The following is a 910-nucleotide window of genomic DNA, read 5'->3' as shown; positions in this document are numbered from 1 at the left end:
GAAATGGAATAATTGTATCGACCTGAGGGAGTATAATTTGAACACCTCTTTGAACGCCTCTTACATATCCCGCTCTTAGAAGCACAGTGCTGGAAATTAATAGGTGCTCTCTCTCTCTCTCTCTCTCTCTCTCTCTCTCTCTCTCTCTCTCTCTCTCGCTCTCGCTCTCGCTCTCGCTCTCTCTCTCATGCCACAATCTGGCCCCCATCTTCTCTTAAAATATAATATAGGGAAATGACTACATCAGTGAACATACTGTAAATAAAGTGTGTACTGCTGTTGCTCAGAACCTTTTTTTGTTGTTGTTATTAATAAATGCATTATACAGAGATATTTGAGAGCACAGACCTTGTTTCAAAGTTCTGCTGCATAGAGTGACCTTGAGGGGAAATGCAACAATGTTAATCAGCTCAAACTTGGCACAAACACTGTTCAGGTGGTCTGCCATCAGAATAGTCATACCAGGGGCCCTGTTAGGGCCCCCCGGGGCCCACAGGCCCACCATTGATCTGATTCGCACCAAACTTTGCACAAACGCTGTTCAGGGGTCTGCCATGAAAATAGTCACTGCACTACAGCAGTGTTCAACACTTCAAATGGCCATAACTCAGAGACCATTGCTCTGATCACCGCAATATAAGGATGGATGTTCAGGCCACGTAGCGGCCTGAACATCTAGTCTTGACAAATTTGCCCAACAGGGACACCAGGGTTAATCTGGTTTACATAAAACATTTTTTATTAAATTGCTAAATTTTGATATTATCAAACATAAATATCAAACATATCAGACAGTCCCAAAAAGAAATGTATGTATTCAGTGTAATCTCTCAAGACAGATTCTGCTAACGGCAGAATCTGTCAGCACCACTGCCTTAAACATGTTGTGTTGTTAGAAGCACCAAGGAGG

Source organism: Gymnoscopelus braueri (assembly GCF_963280865.1).
Source record: "Gymnoscopelus braueri genome assembly, chromosome: 12".
NCBI classification, from domain to species: Eukaryota; Metazoa; Chordata; class Actinopteri; order Myctophiformes; family Myctophidae; genus Gymnoscopelus; species Gymnoscopelus braueri.
This window is presented reverse-complemented; position numbering follows the sequence as displayed.